The sequence below is a fragment of the Lissotriton helveticus genome, chromosome 6 (assembly GCF_964261635.1).
Source record: "Lissotriton helveticus chromosome 6, aLisHel1.1, whole genome shotgun sequence".
Lineage (NCBI taxonomy): Eukaryota > Metazoa > Chordata > Amphibia > Caudata > Salamandridae > Lissotriton > Lissotriton helveticus.
The window spans coordinates 506,299,546-506,325,263 of NC_136067.1; positions in this window are offsets into that span (position 1 = coordinate 506,299,546).

Here is a 25,718-nt window from a genome sequence, read left to right on the forward strand (position 1 = left end):
GGTGCTTTCGACTTTCAAAACTCGATTTTTAATTTGAGGACTTGAATTCTCGACTAATTTAGTAACGAAAAGGTGAGGGTATGACTCACTACTTGTCTTGAGACCACTGTTAATACTAAAACATTTTTCAAATCTAGAATAAAAATCACTAATATCTTCGTCTTGTTTCTGTTTACAGGCTGAGATTGCATCCCAGTCTTCTTTTCTAGTTGTCAATAATCTGGGTAAAACTTGAATCAATAATTCTGGTAATTCTTTACATTTATCTCCAAGACCGGTACCTGGTACTCGAGCCTTGTCTTCAGCTTCTAGAGCTGTCCAATCGATCTTTTTCTCTCCCACCTCCCATTCTTTTTCCTTTAACTTTTCATACACCCCTGCGGGTAACAGGACCTTTAACATTTTAATGATATCTGGGTAAGTGTATTCTCCCATACGGAGCATGTCTTTTAATTCTCTATGGAACCCTGCTGGATCTTTGTCATGACAGGGAATTAATTTCTTCATTTCAAGAAGTTCCATCTTTGATATTGGAGTGTATACAAACACTCGTTGCATTTCGCCACCCGTCCCTCTGACTGGGTGGACTTCTCGTAACGGATTCTGTCGGTCTATGTAGAATGATTTACTTTCTGGGGGTGAGACATGAACAAAATGTGGGTTCAAGAACGTTCTATATTTGTGGCGTTGTTCTAGAATGACACTAATTAAATCGGTACCTAGACCTCTCCATCGGTACTGGAGTAACTCGTTCAGGATATCATGTAACGGACCTGGATCAGAGTGTTGACCCTCATACAGAGTGATGAGGGGCTGAATCATATACATACCCACCAGTCGTTGTTCGGCTGGGGGCAGTTTCAGAAACATTTGTGCCACTATTTCGTCTGGAAAAGTGGTAGAATCAGTAATCCATCGGACTGCTGATCGGGCTAGTTCTTGTTCATGCATGGTACTTAACTCACTGTAACCGATTCGTGATTTCAGAATGTGATCGGTAGCTTGAAATACTTGTTCTAGAGAACCTTGTTCTGGTGCTGAATGATGGAAAATAGACTTGGGTTCTAGGCGTAAATGGCGATCTGGAAATCTAGATTTTCCTACATACGCTATTCTGGCGGGATTCTCGTCCTCTTCTTCAGGATCAGAGATACTTTCTTTCTCGCTTACTTGTGCTGCTTTACGCTGTTCGTGTATCTTTATTATCTCTTTACGGATTTTCTTGTACATACTCTCCATAGCACCGACGGTCTTGTGCTTACCCTCGGCTATATTATCACTCCACCTTGTCAGGATTCTCATTTCGGCGGAATCTTTAGACGGGTAATCTTGTTCTCTTATTAGACAATTGATCAGGAACTTTAATATCATGAGCTGGATCTCGGCTTTCCTTTGAGACATAGTCTCGCTAATACTTTCTGGATCATCCCCTGTACGGATGAAACGATATATTCTGTCTAGATCTTCTTTCATATTCGGTAAGGTGACTAGATACTCGGCCACCTTTCTTACGCGAAATGAATATAAAACCATATTATCCTCGCCTGGGACTGGATCATAGCAACATTCGGCAAGGGATTTTCTTATTTCTGCAACAGACTGATACCTAGGCGTACGCTGTGATGCTTGTGCATGTAATTCGGCTAACGTTAAACGCTTGTGTGGCGGCGGGGTTTGAGGAGGACCTCCTCCTGCGGCCCCTAAACTAGAATCATCGACGGACATTCTTCGTGGCGGAGCGGGAAGTTGAAATGCTGGCTGGACCGGGGGTACCGTAGCAGGTACTCCGGTGTCTGGAGGAGCGGGAAGTGCCTGATTTACAGGGACTGGCGGAGCGCGAACAGGATTTGCATATTCTGGGACTGTGTCGTCCAAGTAGGACGAAATAAAAATATCAGCTGCGGTCGGTTTGTGACGTAGCTTGGTCGGAAGTAATGGTGGCGGGAAATTACTGGATGCCTCTGGGGTCGCTTTTGGCAAGCCCTCGGCAAGAAGAGGATACATACCCTTAATGAGGGCATGCCTCTGTCTGTCTGACTGTTCGGCTTTGACTCGTTCACCTATCTCGATTAATTCTCTTTCTTGGGCTCGTTCTTGGGATTCTCTACTTAACTCTGACTTTCTGACTTCCTTTTCGGTTCTTCTATGCGCTTCTTTACGCCATAACTCGATGGCATCTTTCTGTGACTGTCTGGCTTTCTTTTTCCATAATGCTTCTTCTACTCGCATGATACATTCGGCATCCCATGTACCCGATACGGGCCATCTATACTTTTCTTCTAACTGTTTGGTATACTCTACCCATAAATCTAGATACAATATGGCGCTTATGCCATGTTTCTGATACATAAAGTGACCTGGACTGTCCCTAGGCGGGACAGGAACTGCTTCTTCTAATAAACCCTTTCTAGTTTTTAGCTGACGTAATCTTGAAAAGAGCGGCATTGTAAACTTGAATCGGAACACAATACAATACACGAAGAACAATAACAATTGGGAAAACAATTCAGGCATACCACGACATTGGAATTACATTAAACAATATCATAACATAACAGTTCGAACAGAATATTACCTGGAATACTTGAGAACAGAAACAGAACAGAATTTCTCGAGAACGGAACAGACTAGAATTACTGGATGCACTGCTGAAACAGTACGGAACATACCGGTCCCATAAAGGAACGCATCAAGACCCGTATCCACCTAGGTGAACACTTCGTTTGTGAGTCTGGGTACCACCAACCCACGGACCAGGAGTCAATTTAGATTGGTCCTGTCTAGATACTACCCCAGCAATGGTACTCACCGGGCAGCAAGAACGGAAGGCCTCGGACGGGACTGGGCTGACGACGACGGACTTCGGACTTCAGTTACGGGTGGGCCTCCGGATACCTCGGACCTTGGACTCTCGGCTTGGGCTCTGGTCGGGACTCGCCGCGTTCCTCCACCGTCTCGTTCGGATGCTGGACCGCCTCCTCCGTCTCCTCCGTGGGCCTGAGGGATACTTGAGCAGAAATATCTGCCACTGCGCAGAAGAGTTCCGTCACGACTGTAGAGGGTCAGGGGGTCGGCGTGGCTTCACCGACGCGTGGGGAAAGGGCAAGTCCCTATTCGGGCGCCATTATGTGGTAAATAAATAAATAATACCCTATTTTTGACTAGGCATATAGCATAACAGATAGCTCAATAAATAAGAGTCAAGATTCGAGGTAGTAGGAGTTTCTGCAGGTTTATTACAGCATAAGGACAGGATCAGGACAACCTGCATAGGAACAGAATGGCAGGGCTAGAGTGGCCCGGCAGCTGCCGGGGCTGGGTCTGGGATGAGCGCGCTAACTTTTAATAACAATACATGAACTTATATACATAGCGCAAACACATAGCATTACATTGCAGTAGGCGTAGCAGTGGGTGGAGCAGAAGGCGTGACGCGTAGCAGTCGCGAAAGATAACAGTAAGAGTAGGTGTAACTGGGCGTATCCATAGACATGTGATGCAAACGTAACAGAATATGTCATGAATGGGGCGGAAACATAGGAGGGGGCTACCTAAGGAGCCGGGACCTCTAACCTGGTGGTGCGCGTAAACTGGCAATGACGTATTACTAGGAGAAGCTGGGGGCTATGAACTCTGTGCTAGGAGCAGAGACTAAAGTCTGGAGGGTCGGAGCGACTTGTACCTAAACCCTATCTAGTATCTGATGTTTAGGGAACATGTTGATATAAACTAGAAGTCATGAGGGGAAAGGCTAACTTGATTCTAAGACTGGACCAGGCATTATTCTACATGTAGTGCGTGATGAAGAATATTAAATGACCATTAAATACAGTATTTCTCTAACGTGGAGCCGTGAAGGCTAGACAATGACGGAAACTATTGATGCAGTTCAGTAGCTTAGGAATGCAGAGAAGGAGGACTAAACTGATAGCTGGAACTATAACATACTTTTGGCAGACTCAGAGGCAGAGCCAGGCTGCACCGGGCACTGCGAGGCAGGAAGTAAGTGAAGGGTCGAGGATACAGGTGGGGGCTGTATCGCTCCTCAGCGAGGCTTCAGAAGACAGGAGCTGGATCTGATGTCCAGGCCCTTTTGAGGCCTAGAAACGGGGACTTTATAATGGAATAACGTGCCCACTGGGAAACGTGGCAACGTAACTTTACATAGGCCTGATATTCGTAGTATTCACGAGGACTGGAAACTGGCATACTAAAGGTGGACACAACTGTAATTGCGTCATTAATCGGACATGGGGAATAACATATGCATATTGGTCATGCACACATAACATATGATGGATGAGGCGTAGGGACACAGAACATGGCAAAATTTACTTTTCCACAAGTGTTAAAACTCTCATTTGCAAAACAGAGCAACCTGTTGAACTGGCTTCTGTTTTTGTTTCTGGAAATAATTCACATTTGCTCTGGACACCTTATTTAAATTACCTTTAGCATTTTCCATATTTTGTGGGACCATCTGTGCTTGAAAGATTCCTGCCATTGGTACCTGTTTCTGAACCGACATTTGCATTTGCTTAACTGGCATATTTTGCATCTGCATTTCTCCATGTTTTTGTGCATCATGTTTAAATTTATATTTCTTCTTCCAATGCTCAAATCTGTTAAAAAGATGGCAAAAGGACACATTTTTCAGCAGTACAACATCCATACCTGAATTTGCACAAACCAAAACACCTTTACTTCCATCCTGTGTTTTCTTAATTTGTACCCAATCAACATCCTTTGCTGGCACTCTGCCCTTCAGGAAAGTAATCACTGCTATGTGTTTCTCCATAACAACAAGAAAAGATGGTGCATTCATGCAAACGCTTTTCATTGTCTCTTCACTTGGCTTTTTCACAACAACTTTAGATTCAAACCACAATTTAGTCAGCATGGCAATGTAAAAGAACATTTCCAAATTAATGCACAACTCCTTTAAAATTTCAACAAATCCATCAACTTGTGGGTACCACAGCATAATTCTCTCTCTCAATTGTGGGATTATGTTCAGAAATGCTGCAAGCTCACTTTATTTCTGTGGCATATGCACATACATTTCTCCCACGTTTTCTCTCAATGAGTAAGTAAAATCTACTCCCTCATTCTGCTTATTATTTGTCTCAACTAAATCTAGTGACTTCTTATCCTTATCCATTTTCCTTGCTAGGTCTGGTGTTTTTTTTTTCTTCTCATGTTTTCTTGCCCACTTGTCTCCTAATTTCTCAAGCCCATTGCATTTAAAAATATATTTTATTTCTGCAATGTGCAATTGCATTCCTGAAGAACACATTTTCTCATTTGCCTCATTATCCTTATGTACCCATACACTTTTCTGTAATGGAAAACTTCCTGAAACATCAGTTTCATATTTTTGAGCCAAATCTGTCAGTCCATTATGTATAGTTAATGCACATGCAGCTGTTTCCTTGCTCAGGGAAATTAATTCTTTTTCCTGACACTGGTTCACATTTTCATTATTTACACAGCAAGGACTGTTAATTTCTTCATGTTCACATGTTGAATTTAAAACACTAAGCTGTTTCTCTTTTTCATGGCCTGTGTTAATATGTCCCCCCATGCTTTCAATCTTTTTAATCACTGCTGCTTCCTCAAAGCAGGTTTGGAAAATCCCATTTTCAAATATATTAATTTTATTCTGGGCTGCAGATGTTGTAAATACCATTTTCCCCTCAACTTTTAGTGCTTGGGGTAATTTCTGTTCAATAATCTGTATATTCTGAGTTTTTGAAATAAACTCTGTCATAATCACTGATTCTGCAGCTCTTTGAACCTTTTCAGTAGGGACCATATTAATTGGGACAGTCATAATTTTTCTAGGCATTATCTGTGCATCTGCAGTTTGCAATTCTTGGACTGAATCAGTCACATTTGAAGCAGTAACACCTGGAGGTATCACTGTCAGTGCTGAATCAACAGGTAGTGGGTCAATATAAAATGTCTGCACAGTTCTCTCAATCTGTTTTTCTGCCTGTTCAACAGAAGCAGTAGCCACTATAGTATTTACTGGTGTACTATTTTCAGTATTTTTCATGGGAACCACATAAAGTGGTGGACCCTCAGTTAACAATTCATCCATTATATCATCCTCTGAATTATTATTTATTTGAAGCTCTTTGTCATCATTAATTCCCTTCTCCTGCATTTGGTGATTTACCTTTTTATCCTCACTTGCTTTCTCTCTTGCTGCTTTTTCCCACATGCTTAAGGCCTCAAATTGTGCAGCATTAGATGGTGTCTTTATTTCACATAAGACTTCCCTTAATTTGTCAATAATTTGCAATTTAAAAGTACCATCTTTTGGAAACCTCAAAGCACCTTCTTTTTCAGTAATCGTGCACCATTGGTGAACCCACATACATGTATTTTGTCCCAAATTGGTAGACATAAAATGCACAGGTGTTCCTTCAGGAGCATCACCAATAAAAAAAATGTTTTACTTTACCTCCTAACAGCTTCTTTAAACCTTCAAACATTTTCATTTTTGCAATAGTTCAATGCAATTTCTTTTCTCCAAAGCTGTAAATCTCAATTTCAGTCAGTTTTACTCCTACCACTGACCCTCCACAAAATCGTACTGAAATATTTCTCTTAATCAGTAACAACATAAATATATTTGCTACTCTGTCTGTTGTGCTAAATAAAGCAATGATTTATATTCACTGCAATAACACATTTCGCTTACCCTTCACAAAGTAAGACCTTCCGTTTACTCTTCAAACACTACAGTCAAATTCCTTCCGCTTACCTTTCACTCAAGCTCAGAAGAACCTGCTACTCCTTTGGACTTATGCCTTCTGGGATATATTTAGGCCAAAGTTTCACCAGCGAACCCTTTTGCTATCAATCAAGCTCAGAAGAACCTGCTACTCCTTTGGTGTGACCCTTTTTAGGTGATATCAGACCAAAGTTTCACCAGCGAACTCTTTGCTGTCACTCAAGCTCAGAAGAACCTGCTACTCCTTCAGTGTGACCCTTTCTAGGTGATATCACACCAAATTCTAGCAGCGAACTCTTTGCTATCAATCACTCACACTTTTACACAGAAAATAGTCCCTAATTTAACACTGCCAGCCCTACCTAGCTTCTCAGTGTTATTCCAACAGACAAGTAACCTCAGTGCAGTGTGGCTTCCATTTACCAGCCACTATTCCTTCCCGGGATTCTCCCACAGGTGTGCATACCTGTGTTTCCAGACAACATAGAACAAGACACTAACTTAACATGAAGAGTTAGAACATGTAATCAATAATCAGAAAAAAATATGTCCTATGAAATTACCAATATAACCAATATCACCATGAATTCAAAATTAGCTAAATGTCACCAACAGTAAAAAAAACGTAATATTTTCAACACTTCAAAAATACATCCTAGCACATTAACAATATTTCACAGCCCTATTGATACTCACACCACTTCTTGCATCACCTTCCAGTACTGCTTTGCCAGTCTTCAGGTTCTGAGCATTGGAGTCAGGAATCAGGACTTGGACATTTATCTAACTTAGGCAATTATTGTACTTCCCTCCTAAGGTCAATGATCCATTAGTTGAATAGTTGATGTTGAAATCAATAATCATTAATCATCAAACTAATCAATAATGACCATCCTCGAGAAACAGGGAGGAGGCGGAGCCAGGAGGAACATGCTGGCGGCAGGCTGAACGCCGGTCGCAGGGGCTCCGGGAGGCGGCATAGGATGAAGATGAAGCGGAATAGGGTGGCATGAGAAAAGGCTGAATCTGCAGCGGTAATCGTTTGGTAAGAGTATGTTGGTTCACATTTGAAATTATTAGGGGAAAAATGATTAACCCGCCTGATTTCTGCTTTTCCGGTGCTTGGATCTTTTTACGGTCTACGGCTGCGCTTCAGCGGCACTAGGACCCCGGAGAAGTAGATGGGTTGCGAGGTGGAGATGGAGGAGAGGTGGTTCTATCAGGATCTTTTGGAAACCTCAAAGCACCTTCTTTTTCAGTAATCGTGCACCATTGGTGAACCCACATACATGTATTTTGTCCCAAATTGGTAGACATAAAATGCACAGGTGTTCCTTCAGGAGCATCACCAATAAAAAAAATGTTTTATCCTTGCGAATCCGTAAATACGCAAGTTCGCGGATTGCCAATTCGTAAAATCCGCCCATGCTTAGAAGATACATAGGGTGCATAGGGCCCCCTTTAAGTTACACGCAGACAGAAAAGCCCCCAGGAAGATCCTTGTTAATTTCCAGACCTATAGTGTAAAGGAGCTAATTTTAGGTAGGTGTCTATCTCGACCTGCTCTCCAACATCGGCCCAACCCATATCAAATTTGATCAGATATCGGAGGGAGAACAGCCCAGAGGCAGTGGGAACTGGCATCTAGAATGCCTGAACTAAGATCATTCGGGCACAAGTTCAAATGAAGTTCCCTGCCTTATTGAAGCAGAATAAAATGTATGACTGCAGCCAGCCAGAAGATGTTGACGACCTTCTATCTCAGATGAGACAGTAATAAAATGAGATTGAGAAATCCCACTCCGGTCCGTAAGGGGAAAGAGTGTAGGAGGATACTGAATTGGGTGAGAACCGGGGTGAACTGAGAAGATAAGGTGTAAAGAAGAGAAGTGAATAGCGAATAGATACTTTAGGAAAGGTGTAGGGTGTCACAATAAGGATAAAAAAGAGAGAAAGGAAAATATAATTAAAAAAACAAACAAACATATATAAAATATAGGAATCTCCTACACTTGCACTGGCACGGGCACTTGCACTTATTTAGATCACTTACTATTAGTTATAGCGGGGAAAGCTATAAAATCATATAGCCTTCCTTTTTAACGGAGCATAATTCAGTCATTGTGTTGCCTTCATGGGGCCCCTAAAGGTGGCTTATTCGCCAGGTATGAAGGGAGGGTTCCTCTGGGGTGGGGTTGGGAGGGATCACTGGGGGGGGGGAATGGAAAAATTGTCCTCATACGTAATAGAGTTACCACTTTTTTTTAAAAGCTCTAGATGTATGGCAAGTACTGATCGGGTTGGGTCATGAGTTGGTCAACCGGTATAAAAATCCTCTCCTGGAATGTGAACGGTCTAGGGGGAGGGAGGAAACAATCCAGGGCCTGCGAATACTTAAAAAACACGGATGCCCATGTGTACTTATTGCAGGAAACCCATTTAGAGTCAAATGCGTGTGAACAAGTATTTGGTAGAGTGGGATGGGTTCAGGATGTATTATGCTCAAGGCAGAAAGGTATTACAAGAGGGGTAGCAATTGTGGTTAGGGCAAATAGGGGGATTAGGGTACAGAAATGGGACACTGATCAGTCAGATAGGTGGCTCGTGGCAACCCTCTCGATATGCGGCTCACCTTTTACCTGTGCCGTCTATTATGGCCTGAATGACGACAATCCCGGTCCTCTCCAGAAACTAGGCGCTAGTTTACTACTGACCTCGGCCCCCGTAATACTCGGGGGAGATTTTTATTTGGTCTTTGACCATTGTTTAGACCGGACCTCCAGGGTGAAATATGGTGCTCCAACTAAAACTGTTTCGACACTTAGAAATATCATGAAAGATTTTAACCTGCTGGATGTATGGAGAGCCAAATATGGTGCTATGAGAGAATATTAATTTTATTGCAAGAAGTACAAGCAGTATTCTAGAATAGATTACTTCTTGGCGGATCAGGGACTGCTTGTAGATATAGTATCGGTTCGCCACATTCCGGTGGGGATCTCTGATCATTAAGCAGTCGAACTAGTCTTTAAGTTGAGTTCCAGGACCACGGAGATTAGATGGACACTGGACAGAACTCTCTTTTGGATGAAAGAGTGAAGGTAGAGGTAAAAGAGAAAATTATTGAATTTTTTATTTTCAATATTGATTCCTCTGCTGAACAAATAGTCTGGGAGTCGTTCAAAGCTTATCTCTGTGGGTTATTGAGTTCATTAATGACTCATAAGAGTATAACCATTAAGAAAAAAGAACTAGATGATCTGAAAGCAATAAAAGAAAAAGATCTAGAACTACAGCAGGCTGCTTAGTCAGCTAGGGAGAGAATCCCGAAGCTGGAGGAAGAGCTGCTAGATCTACAAACATCATTTAAAGCTGTAGGCAATAAGATCATTAAGGAAAGCTGGGAGGTCAGTAGATTAAAAAACTTTGAGTATGGCGAAAAATGTGGGGCCCTCCTGGCATGGAAATCTAGGACGGAGAGGGTCAGGAATAACATTAAGCTGTTAATTCAGAGGGAGTCAGCCCTTCCAATATCAGAGTATGCAGCAATCAGGGAAAAGGTTAGGGGGTTCATGCAGGGCTTATATCAAGAAGAGACCAGCCTCGGACTAGAGGAGGTCAGTGCGTGGTTGAGCCAGAGAGATCTGCCCCAGATATCTGAAATTAATATGAATTATTTAGCTAGTGAGATTACGGAGGGGGAAATAAGAGAACAACTGAAGAAAATGAGTTGTGGTAAAGCTGCCAGCCCAGACGGCTTGCCGGTTGAGATATACTTAGATATTTCTGAGTCAGTGGTTCCGGTGCTTACCACACTCTTTAATAGTATTTTTATACATGGCAATAGTATCCCCCTTCTTGGTCTGAAGCTACTATAACTCTGATAGCCAAGCCGAATAAAGATCCTCAAAAAATAGAGTCTTACAGACCAATTTCCCTGTTGAATTCGGATCTGAAGATTTTTTCTGGGATACTGGCCACTAGACTCGCCAAAATTATAAAAACAATCGTACACCCAGATCAAAGAGGGTTTATACCGGGGAGGCAGCTAAACGAGTTAACATTTCAGGTAATCGGGGCAATTGATTTTGCAGAAGAGAGGGGGTTTCCACTCGCCATTATAGCAATCGACGCGGCCAAAGCGTTCAATCAGGTCAATTGGGCGTATCTCTGGGCTGCTATGGCGAGGTTTGGGTTTCCTTCGATTTTCATTGAAGGAGTTAAATCCCTTTACCGGAGTCCTCGAGCAATAGTCCTGGTCAATGGAGGCTTATCTAATTGGTATGATATCTCTCGAGGCACCAGGCAGGGATGTCCCCTGTCCCCCTTATTGTTTGATCTTTATATTGAGCCTTTTGTTTGTGCACTTAGAGCCGACCGTATAATTTCACCTTTTAAAATTGCAGATCTGGAGCTTAAAACCGCCCTGTAAGTGGATGACCTTCTTTTATACACTTCAAATCATGTTAAGGCAATCCCTCGGCTATTCGAACTGGCCGAGGAAGTTGGAAGGGTATCCGGGTACAAAATTAATAAGGAGAAAACAGATATAATAGGGTGGAACAACTTATCTGTTATTTAGGGGGCTAGACAAAAGATTAGGTATTTGAGACTCCACCTCACTCAAAAATTGACTGACATCCCTAAAGTCAGTTGGCAGATAGTTGTGAAGGAAGTCTCCAAAATGTTAACAAGATGGGAAAGTCTGCCACTGAACTTATATGGGAGAGTCAATCTAGTGAAAATGACTATCCTTCCCAAAATAACCTTTCTTTTTAACACCATCCCGTTACCCTTTGTCCCTAAGGACATCGCTAGCCTTCAAGGGAAGATCGGATCCTTCATATGGGCCGCAAAATCACCCAGGATTGCCTGGAAGAAATTAAGGAGAGGGTTGAAGATAGGTGGTTTGGCCCTACCGGATTTATTTTTATACTGCCATGCCTTTCACTTCAAGAATTTTAGAATATTGGCCAATAAATTAGATTCTTCTTCACAGGGCCGCCTTTTTCAGGCACTGTTGCGCGACCAGCCACAGGGCCTGGAATTCTTCCTTTTCAAATTTGGCCACCAAACATTTTATAAAAAAGTCCGCCTTAAGATCCTGCAGGTGGCACTCAAGAATTGGACCTATGTCCGGAGAACCTTGGCGATGCCCTATTATAATACACAGCCCAAATCCGGGATTCCCCCGGTACCCCGCAATGCCTTCAAGACCAATTGTCTCAGCCGCTTAAAGTGGCAGGCTTTAAGAAATGGGGGGATCTTTGTGTCAACTCTTGCCTTATGAGCTGGGAGTCTCTAACAAATTTAACCAACAGGTCTTTAACTAGATTTAAGTTCTATCAACTCTCCGCCTGGTGGTCAAGGCAATCAGTAGGGATTGAAGGGGACACAGGGATTTTAGATTCTATCTGTAGGGGTGGAGTCTGGAAACGGGAGGTCTCTTTTTGGTACAGGTCGTTTGTGGGGATAAAAGATACCTTGGATTCTGAATTGGAGAATCTCTGGGGTAACGTCTTATCTGATAGTCCTGAGGAGGTTCAGAAAATATGGACAGATTCATTTTCTATGTCTCAGAGATTAATAAAGCCAGCAAACCTGAGAAGAAACCATCTGTTCACAGCTTACAGGGTCTATTGGACTCCGACTAAATTATCCAAGGTCACGCTGGATAATTATCACTGCCCTAGATGTAAACATCCGGCAGCAAACGACCAACACATGTTTTTAGAATGCCCAGAGATCTCCAGATATTTGGAGGCCGTTTGTGTTTTTTTGTAGGAGGTTTTGTCAATCTCGATTATATGTTCCCTTAGACTGTTTTTTTTTGGCTTGCCATCTGAATACAACATGAATAGCTTTGCTTCACAATTACTATTCTATGTGATAGTCATCGCTAGGAGAGAAATTTTAGGGAATGGAAGTCGGAGGCCCCTCCTAGGTTAGCGGACTGCCTAAAAAATATTGTGATGGTCAGTAAGTCAGATATGGCTTGCGATGTAGCGAGTGTCAACAGGGTGTGGTCTGCACTGGTGGCCTGGTCGAAGATCTAACGGTGGTCCAATCATTATGCCAGAGGTTTGTGATCCGGTCCTCCCGTGTTCCCATAACGGTCAATCGAAGGGAAAGGGAGTTGGACAAGGAGACAGCCTACCTCTGGGTGAACCCTGTTTGCCGCACACAGACACCAGGGCGGTAATCGAGTCTGTTTATGTGAAAGGCACAGAGAGATCCTATCTAGAGTATTCATCTTCTGGTGGCATGTATGAGGACTACAAAAAAAAAATAATAATGACCATCCTCTGCTTACCAAAAACTGATAGAGCGGTAAATTTCTTCTGGTAATTTCTCAATTGAAAACCCTCATGCTACCTCTAATTTACCGCTGAAAAGGTGTTGGGACCTTCCCACCATTTATTACCTTCAGGAGATTCAAATAAACCTTAACAGTCAAAAATGCAATTATTATTTTAAGCCAATAAAGATGTTGAGTATTTTAAAGGGTTTTATTTTCTACTCAAAAGTTGATTTTTCTCTGACCCTTTATTCATTAGTAAATATCAATCAGGTTACAGAATTTGGAAAACAGGAAAAATAGCATTAATACAGAACACATTACAGTCTGCATATAAGCATTACATGTAGGAAAGAAAATGTGGCGCAAAATACCAGTCAAAACTCTTAAAGATTTTCTAAGAAAAATAGACTTGCAAAGCTAATCAATAATTAAATAGTTGGCAAAAATCTCCCATTAAGAGAAACAAATGCATAAGTCAAATAATTTTCAGACCTAATTAATTAGTCAAAGCATAAACTTAAAGTTTTAGCAACTAAATCTAAAAGCCTTTCTATCTGTTGCTGCTCTTCTGCATCTCTCTGTGTGTCTGATAGGAGCTGCTGCTTGAAAGCACCCCCTCCTTCACAGACCTTAAAGGAATGTGGCCTGCCGTGCCAAAAATATGACGTGGAAGCAAGAAACATCCCCCTGACTCTCCTCGGATGCAAACTCCGCCCTTCAACAATCTCCCGGGACCTTTCTCGTACCTAACCCATAGAATGTCTGGTCTCTCTCAAGAGCTCACACGCCCCCCTAATGAGCCTAGAAGCCAACATGCCTCCAGATAGGTCATTATTTATACACTAATTCTTGGCAGACCACACAAAAATGTTTCATCTTAAGGAAAATGTGTACGTGATTGGTCAGTCATGATGGCATGAGGTCTCACTATCCTGACTCATTCTAAAATCCTGACTATACCAGTTTTAACAAAAGAAGCATATATGATTAATAAATTTTATAAGTTTGCAACATTTGCTAGGAAAAATGTTTCATTCTAATTCTCTTCCTTCCTGTCACAGCGCAGCAGCAAGGATACTCTAACTAATACTGGTACATTGGCACAATCACAAGAATGTACAGTTCAAAATGGCCTTGACTCCTTCGTGGTTTGAGGAAAGCTGCCACAGTCTGCGCATGCACTCTTCTCTGAAAATGCAAGTCATAGCCTTGCTGGATTCACAGGCAGCCATCTTTTGTGTAGGCCCCAAAAATAAACCAGACACAAAAGAGAATATTAATGCATGTAAATCAGCCATTATGTTTCCCTCCCTTATACTAATACCCCTTATAAATGTTTACCAAGCCAATCTATTAGTGTAAAGCAGCTTTTTTATTATTTATGACAACATGCAAAATAAATATGCAATGTGTAACATAGCTTTATTATGCATTTAGTGTAAAATTTAAAAGCACACACAGTTAATACAGCGCACACAGTTAATACAGCGCACACAACAACATGCTTAAGTGTTTTAGATAGCTTTTCATGTAAAAAAAACATTTAGCCCCATGTGTAGTGTTTGGTGCATTTGTTAATTCACACACATTATAAAAAGAGGTGTTATTAACTGAAAATGTTTATCAAAATATGCAACAAGCCAAAGTCGTGTAAGTGTTTATCGCTGGACCTAGGCCTATCTTGAGGTTCAGTAAAGGCATAAATTGCAACCAAGCCAAGTGCCATTTTGAGGCCCAGAAATAGTATACAATTCTAAAAGGGAAAGCAACAATAATTTTATCTGGGGTGGGGGCACCCAGGAAACCCAAATCTCAGTTTTTTCTGAAAGAATTGCGACCAAGTAAAAGAAATAAAAAAGACTGCAGTTAGCCTCCCTTTTTGTTCTCATGGTAGAAAATAAGGGCTGGTGTATGAATATATTTAAAAATGGTGCAAATAATTGTATGGCATACAAAACGTATTTTTGAAAATCCTAGTTTACAGAAAGGAAAAATTACAAACTCCACTGAGACCGAAGAAAGAAAATAAACCCTTGAGTAAATATTCAGCAGGTACGGTGGTTTGTTGGGATCCTCTATCCTCTGTTCTTTCTATTGTTGGGCTCTCTCCTCAGTTCTTGATCAGCTGAACCGCTGACTACACCAGTGTGAGATCCATGGCCAATGAGTCATGAGGAATTACAGGAGGCAGGTTGTAATAATAAGTGGAGTTTATTCCTTTGTAACAGAATCCCATCCATCTCCCAACAGCATCCCTGGGAAATTGCTTGTGTCCTTTGAACCACAACATTCTAGCCACTGTACTCACATGTATGCCATTCCAGTGACTACATTCTATTACCACTGAGGAATGAACTCACTATCCATAGTCCATATACCACTCCTAGCTATATTATAAAATTCAGTGGTAGATTGTTGCATTCAAGTTTGATCTGTAATTAGCTCCGCTCTCTACTGCTAAAGTACATTTTCAGGGAACCATACCATAAAATAATTGTGTCCATTAAATGAGCAAACATTCTCAGAATGCTGATATCCTCGGGTGAGATCATTTTGGTTCATATATTGATAAAGAACTATCCTGCCCAGATTAAAATCTACAATTAAATGGGCAAGTAATCCTGTACATGTAGAACCATATGCCCACATTTAAAGTTTGAAGGTGAGCAAGCGCAGCTTCTCTTTTCCCTGTGTGTTTCTGCAAACATTGCAAGGCAACCCTGAAAAATAAGCAATTCGGATAGTTTCTTATGTTATGTGCATTTGTAAAGTGCACTGTGAGAAATGGGTTTGTAATTTGACTGGGTGTGAGCCCTGGTCAAGCAACAACCACAATCCTTGCCTGGGTAAGGCACAAGCCAGCCTTAAATTCCCCTGTGCTCAACTCTCAGGTAGCTTATCACTGATCTGTCAGGCTTAATTTGAAGGCAATATGTAAATTAATGTGCAACACTTCGAACAGTAATAACATGAATGTGGGCCTTTCTCTGACATGGATTGTGGTTCCTGCTTGAGTAGGGTTTCAACCCCTTCCCAACCAGTAACCTAATTTGCCACAGGAGCCAACAAAGATTTTAGCACTGATTGCCACCAGTTCTAAAACTGGCCCTGCTTGAAGGCAAGACTCAGCCCCAACTAGCAAACAGCGACTCCACTTTTAAATCTCATAGAATGGTGAAGGTATTGTGAGCTGGCATTTAAAATTCATTTTTACATTGATGTTTGTAGTCATCCTTAAACTTGCAACCGTATCAATTCCTTGTTCCACTCTTTGTTCTCATCCAAATAATCCACCGCATTTTTGTACACGTGAAACAATCTGTTATAAAACTAGAAGAGGGCTTATTTACAGCCACCACACCACAGTCACTGGCTGAAAGGCAGCAAAACGAGTATCCTATTTGGATCTGGCTGGAGGATGATAGCCGTACTCTGCTAAAGTACTACCACCCGCTTTCTAACTACCAAATACAAGATGACCAGAGGCCTGAATATTATAAACTACATGTTAGTGTCGCTGCATCTGCCACTACCAGTAGCCTATCAAATATCCATGTTCTAAGATTTTGGTTGGAGAATACTGAATTACTGATGAATTCTTACATGAAATAGTGCAGAGAAAATATGAGTGTGGTTTGGCAAGAGGGTTTGAATGTCCATGAGGTGGAAGAGAGATATCAACCTGATAGTACATACATAGCTATGCTGATGTCTACCACTGCTCTCCAATTCCCCTACCACACCAAGGACCTTACTGTAATCATGGACAATACCACCAGCTATTATAGAATGGGAATGATGAGGTGGTGGAGAGAACAAGTCATACCTTTGCCCCAGGCTAACCGAGCAACTCAAGGAATTAAAATTTGGAAAGTGTACTTAAGACCTGAGGCTGATTTAAAGTTTGACTATGAATACCCTCTCTGTCAAACAGATGGTGTGCCTGCCTTATTTAGAGTCAAGTGGACCATAAGTATTCTGTCGGTGGAGCCCTTGCTGACTTTGTTGACCAAATGATTCCTCTGGTGGTCCGACGGATTTGCAGTAGTCCGAGTAAGGACTTAAGACTGCGTGCCCTATTTAGAGTTGAGATTTTTTCTGTCCCTCACCAAAAGAAGATTCTTGATGATAAGGAACAGAAAAAAAGCTAAAATTACCCCCAATGATGGTAACACCATTTAACCTTGTTATATATTGACAGGTATCACTGCACTGATGATTTTTGTTAACGTATAGAGGTGTCCACAGGGCTGGTTGGCAACTCTAAAGTTTGGAGTGCAGAAGTCCCATGGGATCTAAAATGTAATATCCTCTGCCATCCTGACAGAATACCTTATTTTTTACAAATTCTAAATCCCTTAATTTTGCAAGATCATCTAACAATAGCGTTTTCAAGGGGATTCTGAAATAGATTACATTGCTGATGTATTCACAATGTATCTGTTCTGTTTCAGGCTATCCTCAGCAGTTCCTATAAACATTGCTCCATTTGTTGAATACTCTATTGTAACTGTTCGAAGGTGCTTCTGACCATCTAAGCCGCCTGGATTTTTCACTTTTTTTTACACCTAATTGTTGAGCTTTTATTGTGGGAGAGCCTCATAAGTTGGGACTCACCCACAGTGAAATCATGATGAAAGAGACTGCATGGGGATTATACTGGTGTCCCCCTGGGGAGACTAGGCCACTGCGCTGCAACCGGAGTAAGGGGCACCTGGCTGGTTACATGCAGACACGTGTGTACTTGCAAGTGCACAAGTGTAAGGGTTGCCCCGGGGAGAGTCCTGACGGCGAAGCCCAGGAGCAGCTACAAAGTGAATGGTGTGGCAGGACTTATGCAGAACTGGGTGGTGACACGGAATAGGCTTTCTACAATGGGAAGGAACATTTGAGGGAAAGTCAGTGTGCTTTACTGTTTTCACTCCATTATTCTCCTATGAGGATGAGAAGCACATGGGCTAGTTTCACTTTCCTGGGGCCTACAAATTCCAGACACACACAGGCCCGTACTGGCCATAGCGGGCACCGGGCAATCCCCCGGTGCGCCGCAAGGGTGGGGGCCGGTTTTCAGCCTCTGGGGCCGATTTTATTACCGTGCCGTTTTTGCAGCATAGCTGTAAAATCGGCCCTGCAACAAAATAGGCCGAAAACCGGCCCTAGCAAAGCACTCGGTGGCACCTCCAACACCCCTGAGTGGGGAGGGGGGGGGGCCGAGCACTTTGCCAGGGCCGGGCTTTGGTTCCCAGTCCGGCCCTAGACACACAATAAAGTCCACTGTAACTTCTGTGAGACGAAGTATTCTGCAGAGTCCAAAGTCATATTTGTACTGCTTTTAGGTCATCCAGAAATGTAATATTTTTCTGAGTCAGCTCATAACCAGAGCCTGGCTGGGGCTGACCCTGACAGGCTGGATTAATGACCTTCCGCCCCAAGCTGTAGCATCAGATGCCAAGCTCTTCCCGGCAAGCATTCCAAGGGTGAAGGCCTCCTCTCCAAGAAGAAAAGATGGGTGGAGCTACAGGTTAATCGATCAGCAGCTGTCACCTGGTGCCAGGCACCAAGCTGCTCTGGAGGGAAGGCAGCGAGGGGGTAAGGGGCTTTCAGAGGCCATGTAGCATGAGACCCTTGGACGATACCATTTTGAAAAAATCCAGAGGCCTGGGCAGGAAGGAGGGAGCTGGGGCAGAGAAGTGATGTGTCACTGTTTGATAGGGAAAACATTGACTTCCTGCCAGCCCCCCTCCCAATTCTTTAAAAAGAGTTTGCACAAGAAGAGGAGCTCTCTCTGGGGTGTGGTCTGCTGAAGATGACTGGTGCTAGAGCCTGGGCAGCTGGAAGGAAGAACCTCCAGACTGGCCGAGGACCCTGACTTGCAGCTCAAGGAAAAATCAGGACCAGTGAGCAGAAGCCAAGGCCTCTGCGCAAGGAGAAGAGAGGCCCAGGAGGAGAGCCAGGGGAGAGGCTGTTGCAGGGAGCCAGTGAAGACAGCTCCCTGCTGAATTCAACCTCCTTAAGAACTGGAGGGCAAAGGAAAGTGCTTCCAGTGGCTGAAGAGCGCCAGCAGGAGAAAGAAGAGGCATAAATGATGAAGATAGGCCCCCTGGGGGCCGAGCTACGCCCCAGAAGGTAGGTGACCTTTGACCTCCCATGGGGCCGACAAAGAAGTGCACGGGGCTCTGCTCCCGGCCCTAGATGTGCCCCCAGGGTGGGTCAGCTCCCTGAGGCTGCCCCTCAAGAAGTTAAGTTGGGGAGCACTGGTGGGCTCCCTGAGAAAAATGCTAGCAGCCCACCTTGGCCCCCGACAAAGAGAAAACCGGGTAGCGCCATCGCGCTTTCCAGGTAGATGCCCAGAGGAGCCTACCCTGGCCACTGAAGAAGAGGAAGCCGGGGAGTGACGTTGCGCTCCCTGTGAAGTGAACTCCAGGGGCCCGGGAACCCCAACTCCAGGCCCCAGCAAAAATTAAGCCAAGTAGCGCCGCCACGCTCCCCATGAAGATCTGAGGGGCCCAGGATCCCAACTCCCAGCCCGATGGTACGGGTGCAGTGGTGGGGGGTGTCGTGGTACGTCTCCCGCCGTAAGAAGTACAGCCAGGGAGTGCCATCTTGCCATCGCGCTCCCCTTGAAGATGTCCTGGGGCCCGGGACCCCATCTCTGGGTCCCAAAAGGAACGCACTCCCCTGCAACAGCGGGAAGGGGAGGGAGTGACGTTGCACTCCCTCGAAGACCTGCAAGAGTGAGGCCACCTCTGTGTCTGCCCACCAGAGCGGGCAGACCGAAATATACTCTCCGGCTGGAGCCACCAGGGGTGGGCTCACCAGGTGGCTTTCCAATGAAAGGCAAAAGTGAAGGTGTGACGGGCCCTGGTGGGACTGGGTCCCTGAATAAAGCATGAGAAGCTGGGGATGGACTCCCCGAGCTGCAGAACTTGTCTGGGGGTCCGGGTGGGCCTTGGCCACCCACCGAGGACTGGAAGCGGTGTGAGGCCAAAAGGAGTGCGACAGCGGCTCTCCCCCGAAGCAGCGGGAGAGCTGCTACTATAAAATTCACAGGGCTGGACGGGCCCCATGATACTTTGCACGCCCTGGCTAGCCTGCAGTAAAATTCCGGTTTTTCTGCGTGTGGTGGCCACCGGAGGACAGGGTCACCACAAGGTGGGTGCCAAGGTACAGGGGGATCTACAGGAGGAACACAGTCTCCCCCAGCATGAAGGAAAAAAGTCCCTCCTCAAGTCTAGGGGATTTGCAAAGAATAACCACTCAAGGGCTCAGCCCAGGCGTCAACAGCATCCTGTTGTTGTAACTTTTGTTCCTCAGCTAGGGGTGCGTAAAGGATGGCACCAAGGAGTGAAATGTGAAGGGCTGAGTTTGGGGTTGTCTGGAAGAGGGCATCCCCTGGAGGTGAAGAGGTGTATTTGCACCAGAAATGCATTTACCCATGTTATTCCTTTTTAGAGGGATTTATAGTCACATGCGTAATGTTAAATCATAAGTAAAGTGGGGTTATGTTGCCAGACATTCCTGCTAGGGTATCTGGTTGTATATGCTTAATCCTGTGAATTATACCTGTGATGCCTTTTAGGGGCTGTGATTGCGATGCAGTACAACTGTTATCAGCTATGATAAGTACCTCATTTGAAGTGATGCCCAAACACGTATTCTTGCTACTGCATTTGGGGGAGTACAACCCAGACTGCTAGCCACTAAAGATGTAAAGGTGTCTACTATATGGTCAGTATGAGATGCTCAGTCAGGGTTCTGAGAAGTTGACCTTACATATGCTGTCCACTATTCTAGTGGGCACCTTGCAGCAGTCCAAATGACCCTTATTGATGGTAGGTCAAAGACAACCTTTATAGAAAGCTATCCTAGTGGTAGCTATGGAGAGCAGCCTTCATGCTAAGTCTTGGAGGAATGTAAAGCAGCTTGTTTTACCAGTCTATAATCTTGTAAATGACCAAATGAAAGGAGAACCACACTAGGTATATATATATAAAATATATGTATTTATTCAGAACAAATCCCACAAGTCTCTTTATGAGGCTAGAGGCAAAAGTACATAAGGAAAACTTAATAGCACACAGTAAATTAGCACAATATACGTTGAGCCCTAGGGGCGTACCAAACCATATAATAGGAAAGTGGTATAAGAACCACGACTTGACTATACACAAGGCCTAGAGCTTGTAGAATCGCTGGGGCCACAAGGAACCATCCAAGGTAGTGACACAGGGGACCCCGGGGGAAGTGTGCAGTTTGAGAACACATCCGCTAATCACTGTTAGCTTCTATGGGGAAAGTCGCGGTTGGAAATTTAAAGATAAAGAACACTTGGAGGAGGACTTTGAGCAAACCCCTTTAGACTTATAACCAATACCCATGGGAGCACCAGAGTACTCGAGTTACCTCACCCAGGGAAGCCGGGTGCATCTGTGTCTTTTGGTATCGGGAATCGTCGTTGTTTCCAATGGTGATCTGCTGCAAAGTGCTGCTGCCGTTGGAGTGGAAGGTGTCTGTGTGATCCAAGCCTATGTCGAAGATGAGAGGAACCTGAAAGCAGAGGGGACAGAGTCTGGGTCACTTGTCCTTGACCTGGGTGCGATAGTCAAATGCCCACCGATGTCGGGTGATTTCAGGTGAAGGAGGTGAAGCTTGACTCTTCAGCCACGTGAACCAGGAGGCGTCAATGATGACCAGGGTCTGGAATCGAGCTGTCCCACGAAGAAGGATGTCGAGTGCTGTGGTGTTGGTGGCCGGATTGGACCCAACAAGCCTTTACAAGAGCAACCCACGAAGGAATCAATTAAATGCTTCAGTGTGGACCAAGATGCCCTGACTTCCCACATGGTGGGAAGTCAGGGCATCTTGCCTCGTAGGGACTCACCCAGTTGATGTACCAGGGATCTTGAAAGAGCCTTCAGCGGAAATGCAAGAAACAGGCTCACAGAGGACTTGTGGAGTGTAGACCCACAATCTTTAGTGCAGATGGTCCTCAGGGCATAGGCTACAAGTAACTTAAAGCACATATTCAAGGAATTTCGAGAAGTTAATGCACTAGCAAATGTGCACGGTGTCCAGGGGTTCTGGTTCCACGTCACTTGTGAGGGCTGCCGGTCTCAGCTTTACCAGGGACTCGGGTAGGCCTCTGAGAAGTCTGGAAATCCTCTTTATGTGATGTAAATACTTCAGATTCCGGTGTGAGCTTGAGAAATTCAAACTGGCAAGATGCTTCATTGGTGCATGCCAAGCAGGGGAGTCACTCCTTGACCCCAACGGAGATTCTTTCATCTTCTAGTGTCTAGTAGAGCGTTGAAGTTCCAGGATTCAGTTTCAGAGTTTCGCTCAGGTGTAATCTAAAGTTTTTTTGCCAGGGGTTCCTTACTTATACCTAAGAAAGGGGTTGGACATACTCTGGGGACCAACCTATGGGAGGGTCTGGAAAGAGGGGTGGCTACACCCATTTCCTTTGTCTAGTTTTGCACCAGAGCAGGTACTGGTAGCCCCTGCAACTAGTTTGAACTGGGCTGTGCACAGGGACACCAAATGTGCCCCCAGTGCAGACTTCAAAGCACTCTCAGAGTGCACCCACCCAGCCCCAATACACTGAAGCCTGTCTGGGAGGTGGTGACATCTCCCTGTGACAGGAAACCTATTGTCCAGGCTTCCCCTGCCAGAGTTTCCATCAGCAGCAGGAGGCCAGACTCGTGTCTGTGGCTGCAGCATCCATTTTGTGATGCCAGGGCTCTTTTAAACTATTCCCGGGTAGATCAGTGTGTACATGTCTCTCCCTCTAGAAGGGTGGAATTCTACCCCCGCCACCCGGACTGGTGGGGGGTAGGATTCCAAAGTGTTTGACACCAAACGCGACATGTTTCAGCGCAGCCATTCCAAAGTTAGCATTTACTGCGAGGTTATGATGCACTTAAGAGTATATGGGCTGGCTGCATCACGGAACAGCCTCAGAGAATAGGCTCCGAAAGCTGCAAAGGGGCCCAGCTCATGCATGCGCACTCTCTCACACAACACCAAGCACCCTGCCTTCAGGATTGATAAGGCCTGCCATAGGGGTGACTGATACGTTTCTATGTGCAGTGATTGAAGGTAGATATAGGTAACCTATATCTTAGTAAGGGGTGCATGCACCACCTTACCCAGTCTGCAGTAGCAGTTCTGTGTTGTCATTTTGAAAGGCTTTCCAGAGATGGCATAATAAAGGCTTCAGCCCCTGATTGGCCTCTGGGGTACCTATTCCCTTAGTACCTTGTGTACCATATACTTGTGACTCACAATGGTACCTCAGTAATCAAACTGGAGTGTACCTAAAGTACATGCAATCAATTTAGAGAGGAAACAGCTAGGCGGGGGTCCTGGATAGCAGGGCCCCAGCCAGACTACAGCCAAAAAACAGTGAAACACCAGCAAAAAGTGGGGGTAACCATAGTAAGCAGATGCTACTCTCCTACAAGGGTTATGTGTCCCCAGGGTAGGTGTACCTATTTTTAATGCTTGTTGAGATGATGGGTTGGGTCACCACTGGGATGGTGCCAGTTGGTAAAGCCCTCGCTCCAGGGTGTGTCAACCCGCTGCATTAGGGGGCAAGATGATTTGTATACATGGGAGTGGTGGTACTAGACCCAACCCCCCTGCAGGAGGGGTGGAGATGTTATGCAACATCATAAAGTAATTCCAATAGCTTATGTATATTTGTAAATTGGTGCATAGTATTGAGTAGTGTATGTGTCTAATACAGGTAATCTTACTTTTATAAAGCAAAGTACAGACTGGACATTCAATTATTGAGTGTTATTTCTGCGTTCTTCAAATGGCGATTGCTAGCCTACACCACCTCCTTTGAGAAAGCCATGGACTGCTCTCTGAGAGTCAAGCGCTGCAATCGGGTGTTTGGTTCCCAGGGAAGGACAAATGTGACATGTTATTTGTGCAGGCCTCAGAGATACTGCCTCGTTTTCCAACAGTAACCTTTATTCCCAGATGCCCTCTCACAGTTTAGAGATTGTTTTAAATGTTAGCAGCATTTTCTTTTCTTTTGGTGTTTCTTTTTGCTCAAGCTTCAAATGCAAATTACAAACGTATTACAGATTCTTTCTTATTAAACTGTTTCATATTTGCGCATTCTATTGGCTTTTTTCATATAAATCTTGCTTGTATGTTTTCTGACTCAAGGAAAACAAGGAGAACCCTACTCACATAGGAACCAGGGCAAACAGTTATATCAAAGAACGACAGTTCCTGTGGTATAATACTTTATAATATACACTTAGTATATAGCTTAATAGCAATTTACTCTAACACAGAGGGTTGGCAAATTTCGATCCCTCGATATTGTGGTATAGAACCGAAGTGGATCATGTGTTCTGCAACAATCAACATTAGTATAGACAGAAAAGTACGAGCTGCTTCAGAAAACATACATCAAAGAACAACGGTTCCTGCGGTATAATACTTTATAATATACACTTAGTATGTAGCTTAATAGCAATTTACTCTAACACAGCGGGTTGGCAGGGATGTCGAAAAGAAATGCACAAACAATTATATACATCTCAGTAATGTTTTTTTACTCCAAAACATTGATAACATTAAATCATATTTAATTTGTCACATAGTCATGTAAAGACAATGTAAAAAACAAAAAAAAGTGCACAGTGTCCCAAGTGTACGTGTGAAACTAGAATTAACAGTACAGACAACATAAAATAGGTATAGGCACAGTGGTTTCTCATGGGATAACTCAAGAAGAGAAGGAAAATGACCAAACAATTGATAAATAAATAATTGTTTTAGTGGTTCAATTCCTTGTAGCGTCGACCGCGTTTCGACCCTTAGGGATACGGGTCTCGTCAGGACAGGGCAATATGCCTGCACGGTATGGCGCCCGATACCGTGCAGGCATCGTCATGTACATAATATCAACTTCATCTTCGTAATGTCTTTCTAAGACGTGGGTATAGTCTACGCTATCAGGCGCCACTCCCATGGTTTCAGGCACCGTCCTGTATAGAATATTGACAACGCTATTACATGTAACTACCATATCCTTGAATCTCTGACCACTACAAGTGTACCATGCATGGGTGAGAACAAGTTATTATTCAGATGTCCCATATTGCCCTGTCCTGACGAGACCCGTATCCCTAAGGGTCGAAACGCCGTCGACGCTACATGAGAAACCACTGTGCCTATACCTATTTTATGTTGTCTGTACTGTTAATTCTGGTTTCACACGTACACTTGGGACACTGTGCACTTTTTGTTTTTTTCATTGTCTTTACATGACTATGTGACAAATTAAATATGATTGAATGTTATCAAAGTTTTGAAGTAAAAAACATTACTGAGATGTATATAATTGTTTGTGCATTTCTTTGGGACATCCCTGCCAACCCGCTGTGTTAGAGTAAATTGCTATTAAGCTACATACTAAGTGTATATTATAAAGTATTATACCGCAGGAACCGTTGTTCTTTGATGTATGTTTTCTGAAGCAGCTCGTACTTTTCTGTCTATACTAATGTTGATTGTTGCAGAACACATGATCCACTTCGGTTCTATACCACAATATCGAGGGATAGATATTTGCTGTGCAAAAATATCAACTCCTATAAATCGAGCATTATATCTTCAATAGGTCAGCAACTATAAATATACCATTCTTAA